Consider the following 7,500-nt stretch of genomic DNA (forward strand, 5'->3'; position numbering starts at 1 on the left):
CCATGAGCACAGCGAGAGAAGGCACACTGCCTGCCGTGGCTGGAGCCTGTGCAGCACGGGACACCCTCCCGAGGCCCCAGACCAGACACAGGCTCCAGCCAGGGACTCCATAACATCCACACTAGCCATTTTGCCAAAAGTTTTCCCTTTCAATGAAAACTTGCAGCGGGGAGTGGGGAGGAATAAAGGGGTGTGGGGGGGCTGTGTTTGTATGGAACCCTTGTTGAAGCCTTTATCTGCTGGCAAACCTCTGTGGTCCACGCTGGTCTCCCTCCCCCCACCCCCACCCCGTGGAAATTTGTCATTACAAGAGCAAGTGTGCAAGGGCCTTAAACACTGCCCAAGTTCTGTCTGCTTGTCTAACAGGGCACCCTGTCTCCAACTGCTTTCTGCTGAGGGAAGGGGTAGGGGGACAGGCTGGAGCCTCCTCCCCAGATGCACCAGGGAGGAGGGGTAAGGGCTGAGGGAGGAGGGGGTGTGGGGGCGGGGGCTCGGCTGGAGCCTCCTCCCCAGATGTACACTCCCTGCACACCCAGCAGAGACACGCTGGAGCCGACTCCTTCCGCTGTGGGGCCGGGCTCTGCATCCCACGGCAGCTCGGGCTGGAGCCCCTGCTCTCGGCACATGTTAAACTCATTTCCTCGCGGGCGACCGGGAAAGGCATGGCCCCCTTCTCTGCTGTTTGCAGATGATGCCAGCACGGGGGGCGGGCCCGCCGGCACCAGGGGCATTTTCTAGCTGAGCAACTGTTGGGGTGGAGGAACTGCAGAGGGATACTCCTCATTCGTTTTGTTTGTCAAAGGAAGGGGAACCCAGAGATCCCAAAACACGGAGATGAGAACGTCTCTCTGACCAACCCCCACCCCACCCTGCCCCGTGGTCTCCTCCATCACACTGTTTGCCAGTTTACAGCATTTCTGAGGCTGACAGATGTGCCCGTTTTCCTGAAGAGTTCTGCAAAAAGTTTTCTCCACAATTTAATGAACGCGGCTTCCCCCAAAAGTCTACGAAGCTTACAAAATACCACCACCAAAAAAAAAAAACCCTCAACACACAAAATTCCTCTGCTTATTTTTCTAAATTATAGCCATATTTTTATTTTAAAGCATTAATAATACCGGCATAATGTCTCATTATGTAGAGTTTTGACCACAAACATTTTGGGGAGATTTGCTGCGAAGATAAACAAACAGAGGAGCTTGTGTTCTGGCCAGTGGGGGGGAGTGAATGGTTTCCATTTTCTTCCAGTGTAAGGTCTGGAAGCTTTGCCAAGTACAGGTTAAGCACTGCGAGTTTTCACTTCCTGTACCCCTACTTGTCAATCACTTCCTGTCTGCAACGACAATCTCCATCATTAAGAGCCTGGAATTTTTATCTCCCCCCCACACCCCCCCCCCAATGTGCCTCCTGTTGCCACTGTGAGTTTGAATGCTGATAAATTATTCATCATCTTTGAAAAGTCACCAAAAAATGACTCCCAGCATCAGGGCCAGCCACCTTTGCTGCGTGGCGGCGAGGACCTGTCGTCTCCAGGTTTGGGGTCCTAACTGCTCCGCCCGGCCTGCTTCCCTCCTTCATCGGCGGCGGCGGCGGCAGCAGCAGAGAACGCCCTGGCCAGCCCCAATTATCTTCTGGTGCACAGAGAGTAATTATTCGCTTCCTGTAAGCATGCGTACCAGAACCCCGAGTTTGGGCGGCTTTCCATAAGGTAATCCAATTCATCCCAGCCGTCCTAACACAATTACAGGCCCTGGCAATATCTTTGCTTTTCACCTGATAAGGCCGCCGCAGAGGCACGGGATGGCTTGCGTCAACATCCCTCCTGGACTATAGCTTCTGACAGCCTGGGGCAGCAGGCAGCCCTCCCCTGCCCTGCACGTCCATACCCAGTGGGGAGCTGCGGGGGGCTCCCTGCACAGCAGCCCCCCAAGGAGGCTTCCCCCTCGCGCACACACACGGACAGGACTCCGCGTGCTGCATAGCGTGGCGGAAGTCATTACAGGCGTGCAGCTCCGTTTTAAAACCCAGCTTTGCCCTGGCCTGGCCCTAGAACCCTTCCCCGGGCCAGGCAGCCATAAATCTCTGCAGGCCTCCCTGGCCTGGATCAGAGATGCAGGCTCTGGGCCTGGCGGTGGCCGTGGTGGCTTCTCCACCCCTGGCCCTCGCTGTGGCACACGGGCGGTCAGCGCGCAGGCGCAGCACAGGGACATAGACTCCAGCCGTGCCCACCCCACCCCCCGGCCTGCGGCTGCCAGGAGAAGACCTCCAGGGTGGGACCTGATGCTGGTGTCTCTCCCATGTCAATGAAAGCCGGACATTGTGACTAATAATGCAGCTCCTCCTTTTCTGTTTATTCTCAGAAATTTATGGAGGAAAAAAAAAACGGTTTAGAGGATGAATGAGAGTGGTGAACTTTTTGCCTCTCGGCACCGGCACCAGCGTGCCAGGGAATAAAACAGCCATTCACACCTGAGCGCTGCGCCAGCAGGGCCGGTGCCAGGCAAAATCAGATTCTTCGTAGCCACGTCCATTCATCCGAAGTGTGCTTTCCGACTGCCCAATCTCCAGCCAGTCTCTGCCCTTCGCTGAAGTCCCAGTGTATTCACACACAGACCCTGCACCAGAGCGCGTCTCAGACGCAGGGCTGGCGCCCTACGGGAGAGGAGGGCTTCGGGACACCCAGGCCTCACCGGCCGATCCTTGTCTTCGCCTCTTCCAGGAAGCCAGGAAGGAAAAGCGAACACCAAACCAGGCTGTTCTCCCGGCGCGACACAGATGAAATGACAGGTCGTCGCTTAAGAAGTTAATAAACAGCCTCCGTCTTGCGGGTCACCCAAATGGTGCCGAACAGAAAAAACCTTGGATCCCCTAAATGGTGTGTAATTAAAATTATTTTTAAAATCCTCCTTGACAGGCCCAGGGCTTAGCCAAAATGTAAATGACATTAAAGAAGACAATGAATTTAATTTTATTTAATGTCCCCTTTCGCAGATCCTCATTTACATAGCATTTTTAACAAAAGCGTTGACCTTATAAATGTTGGCATTTATACAGCTCCCTCAGAGTTGGATTTAATCACACACCCCCTCCCACCCCCCGTGCAAAAGCCATGAGGGAGGAAGCTTTAAGTTCTCTGCTTGGAGATGGAGTGGAATGAAAACATTGGGACTGGTCAAATGTTTATCCTCCCGGCTTCTGAAAACAACCTGACAAGAAGATGAAAAGAGCTAGGGAATAACCCAGTGCTGTTTGTAAGGCTCGGTAATCATCATCCATAATCGTTTGGAAATATAGCTAATAAAAAATATAATGAGTGTTCAGCAAAATCGGCATTAGGCCCAAATTACATGATATTAATACTTGAACAGGTGCAGAAAGGCACTTTAAATGAGGTAAATGAATAAAACGTCCCAGAGCACAACTGTGTGCTCGCTGACAAAAAGTCAATGCCATGAATAATTCAGCGGGGAGGGCTGCCAGCAAAGGTCGCTCTCTTTGACCTTTGTGACAGGAAGTGAAAGGAAACACTGTTGACTAAAAAAAAAAAAAAAGGGAAAGAAAGAAAGAAAAGAAAATCTGCAATCGGTCCTTGGGCTGCGTTCTGCAATCACTTTAAAGGTGTAAACTTCAAACTCTTAAATGAATCAGAGAGAGGCTTTGTGGGGGGGGGGGGGGGGTTGACAGGGAGTGCGAAGCTAAAATGGTTGGGGATCGAGCCTGTGCCGAAGGACAATGTGAAATCACAGACAATGAAAGGTTAAGTAAATAATATTTTTCTGCAACCCCGTGTCAGTTATGTATAAAAATCTGAGGTCAGCTGAAAAGTATTTTTGGAGCCCACAGGGCTGAAATTTTGTAACAGCTGTTAAATATGACAAAACTTTGCTTCCCCCCCCCTCCCCACACACATACACACACCCCAACTAGAGCTCTTCCAAACTCTGTATGAAAGAAAATGGAATAAACAGATGTCTGGCTTCCAGACAGCAAAGTAGGACAGACTTGGAATGATAAGTCTCCCGAACTCCACAGACCAAAGCCAGATCTGCTGGGGAGGGGGCCCTACTGCCGCAGAGATGCCAGCGCGTGGGACGCCTGAGACCGTGCCATCTGGAACCACCCCACTGAGCATGCTCCCTCCGGGCGGACTGCACTGCTTGCTGCAGGGGGGAGGGGGCCAGGGGGCGACCCGGCCCCCCTTTCCAATGTCCCAGGACCGGGCTCCTGTCGCCCCATCGTCCACCTGCCCCCGTCGCAACAGTTGGGCCCTGAGCTCCAGTCCACTTGGCTGGCTAGGCAGGGACAGAGGTAAGAGCATGCTCCTCCCCTGGGCATGTCCACAGGGCCTCAGGCGCCACCCTAGAATGGGATGGCACAGAGGACAACAGCCAAAGTGGGGTGTGGGTTTAGCAGCTACGCCGACATCCTGTAATCATTTACAGCCTTTGGAATGTACGGGTGAAACAGGAGAGATTTATCTGTTCATAGTTGGGCTATGTGGACAATGGGTGTTCCTAATGAAGACCATCTGCTTTTGTGTTTTCCCAGAAAACATTATTCCACGAGGAAAATGATACCTCATCCTTTTCAGCAATACCATAAAACATTACGTGTTTTTGTGTGTGTGCACCCCAACCACATACATCTATATACATACCTGTGCATGTATGTGTATGTGTGGTGTGTACACACACACCACACATACACACACACACGGCCATGCCCCCCCTTGCTCTGGCTCTCTGCAGGTCACTATAGTCCACATACCTTTCCACCACAGTAGCTCTTTAGTGATCATGCTTTTCCTGTACAATGCAATGTTTCTTCTCTACCCCCACCTCCCGCCTGTAAGTTGTGCTATTTCTTTTAAATACACTGTTGCATTACTATGTTTGTGAAGCTATGAAAGGGTTCTCCAGCGTTGTTTCACAAGGAAGGAAACAGTTAAGGTCAGTGAAACCTTCACAACAGAAGGGTTTTTGTCATGTGCAATAGCCTCCCTCTCCCCCTCTTCATTTTTTTTTAACTCAGAGGGTCTTCCATGCTGTTCAGGAGTATTTAATGCTTCGGAAAGATAACTGAAGTAAATCGCGTAATTAATTGATTTAAGGCGTCCGAGTCCATAGAATGTGATTTGCCTGCCAGAGCGGGTAGCCGACTTCTCTGTTCTCATAACACAGACAAGCAGGCTCGGCCCGCCGGAAAAGCCTCAGCGCAAGGCTAGAACAAATGTGGGCCCATTGATCTCAATTCAGGTTGGAATTATTGGTTTATATCCCCAGGACAAATATGCCTTATCTGGTCAGAAACTGCTAAATGTACCCAAAGGCCACAAGGAGCCGATGGAGCACGCTGGATATAATTCTTTTTTAAGCCAACTAACCAAGTCACGACAGTGCTGATGGGGACCGGTCGACGGACTCACCAGTCTGGTGGGTATTTTATTCCGCGGTACCCAAGAGGGAACACGGGCCCGAAACTCAACATAAGCAACTCATTTTTAGGAGGCAACACACATTACCCCGCAGAAACGATGATGACGAAACTGAAACACATTGCAGTTGCCGAGAGACGGCATCCCTCTGAAGACCGCCCCCTCCTACAGGCATTTCTGTTTTCCCCTCTGATTAACGCAACTTAACGCACGCTCAGTTCTTCATCTTTCCCCTAGAAACAGGCCTTCCACTGGAGATCGCGCCTACACCGCAGTCATGACACAAGGATTTGCATCGAGCCACAAAATGTGAATCGCACTTTGTCATTACAAGTGACAGCTCTCTTAAGCATGGTAAAAATGTGCACCCTATTTGTCGTGACATAAAACTATACTTACCTTAACATCCCTAACATAGGAGGCGATTAGAATTCCTATAAAATTGTCATATCTTTGAATTAGAAGCAGAGCAGATTTCCCATCAATAATTAAGACCTCCAAAGAATTTATGCCCGGCGTAAATGGAGCTGCAATTCTCCTTATTCAAATAAACTTGGTAAACCCATTAACCAAATGTTTTTACATCTTTCCCTCCTCTCATGCTTCTGGAATATCAAATGATCGCACACTTCTTAGGTTAGAGAGGTATCAGTCATCTTAGCACATATTTTAATTAACCAAATAGAAGAGGGCATTCACTCAGACAAGATGTAACGAGTGTATTTCTGATTACGTAGGGGAGACCAGTTTCCATCATGTGATAAAACTGAGTATTAAAGATTATCCGGTATCAGTAGTCAATAAACAATTGACTGCTACACAAATCCAAAGTGATTTTGAAGGGAAAACACAGCATCCAAAACATTAGTTGAATCCACACAGCTACTTAATAATTGTGCCATGCCGAATAGTTCACCATTTAAAAAAGGAAAAAAAAAAAAAGTCATCTTTTTAAATGCACCAATATCACAAATTGAAGAAAACTCAGAAGATAAAAACACTTCACAATCCTGTATTCCAAGCAAACGCACGCTGCTTTTTCAAGCATCTTACAGTCAGACAAGATTCCAAGAGCCGCTCAAAACACTTCTAGCCAATCACGAAAACAAAATAAATTCAGGTACAAGACAACAATCCCAGGCTGGAAGATTTCCATAACCGCCACAGTAAAGGCAGATATAATGATATTGATTTTTTTGTAGTTGGAGTTCCATAAAGTGTTGGACTTGTTCTCCCTGCCTGAGTGATGGCCACAACTGGTCAACCCTATTTGATTACTAATAAGAGAGCCGTTCCTTCTGTCAGATACCGAGCATTCCCCACTAAGCAAACAGCTATTCCAGCTAGTTCAACATTAGCATTGCTTTCCACTGGTGGCACGGACCTCTTTAGGCTTAACTCAGGGAGTTTTCCCGGTTTAATTTTTCAGACACTGGACAGCAAAGTTCATGATCAAAAGATAACTTTGTACTGAAAGCAGCTGAAATCCAACCCCTCTTCAAAAACAGTCTAAACCTCTGCTTCACAAAACTGGTGTCATATGTACACGTCTAACATTTATTCCATTTGGGTACCAATTTCAAAAATCTGCAGTCCATCACACCCTGGGCCTTTTGCTGTTGTTATCCATTGTTGGGAAGAAAGAAATCCTTCCTCCTCCGGGTCACAGAAACCCAGCAATGGGGGGGGGGGTGAGTGTTTGGAAGGAGGGCAGTGGTGTTTTTGTTGTTTAAACTAAAGCAACACCAAATGCACATTAACGCTATTAGGGCTGATGATTAGTAGCTTAAAAGGATGCAATGTGGCCCAAGGAACATGATAAATTGCAAGATGAAGAGTAGCAAATGTAAAGAATGCATACAGCTCATCTAGTTATGGAAATTAATGTTGGAAAATGTAACCAGCATGTGTAATTAGTTTCAATTATAACAACTTTGGTTTGTTAGTTACATATTTGCTACTTGACATAAAACGACAGCCACAATTGGAAAAAAATTAGGAGACATTTTGCAACTAATTGAGAGCAGATTAAATTCATTCTAACCCTGGGCCACAATGACAACAGG

General features: G+C 48.3%; 1 protein-coding gene across 9 annotated transcripts in view; it reads right to left on the bottom strand.

The window, feature by feature from the left end:
• The window catches only part of EBF3 (EBF transcription factor 3), a 121,791-nt gene that overhangs the window by 106,794 nt on the left and 7,497 nt on the right, over positions 1–7,500 (bottom strand). The window lies entirely within an intron of this gene.

This window comes from Saccopteryx bilineata, chromosome 7, assembly GCF_036850765.1.
Source record: "Saccopteryx bilineata isolate mSacBil1 chromosome 7, mSacBil1_pri_phased_curated, whole genome shotgun sequence".
Classification (NCBI taxonomy): domain Eukaryota; kingdom Metazoa; phylum Chordata; class Mammalia; order Chiroptera; family Emballonuridae; genus Saccopteryx; species Saccopteryx bilineata.